Here is a 386-nt window from a genome sequence, read left to right on the forward strand (position 1 = left end):
TTTTTTCTGTTTTTTTTTTTTTCTTCTGTTTCTGCCAGTTAACAATGTTCGATACAATTACAGCTTAAAGTTGAACATCTCCAAGGGTACAGAAAGCAGCACAAGATTTTTTTTCACAGATATAGACCAACAGTGACCATCAATGCACTGGCAAGTAAAAAAAAATTATTTTTTTTTTGTTTTGTTTTTTTTTTTGCTTTTTTTCCCATTATTTCTGGACAGCACAGTAGCTCGAAAGCAAGGTGATGAACAGACAACTCATAAACACACAGACAGAGCTGAGTAAGGCAACGGTAGCGTGACAGGCTTCTCTCTGTTCAGTTTGCAGGGCAGTGTAGTGTATTGATCCTGACAGCTGTCAATACCTTTACAGTGAAGCAGATTGA

This window comes from Poecilia reticulata, chromosome 5 (assembly GCF_904066995.2).
Source record: "Poecilia reticulata chromosome 5, P_reticulata-male-v2, whole genome shotgun sequence".
NCBI lineage: Eukaryota > Metazoa > Chordata > Actinopteri > Cyprinodontiformes > Poeciliidae > Poecilia > Poecilia reticulata.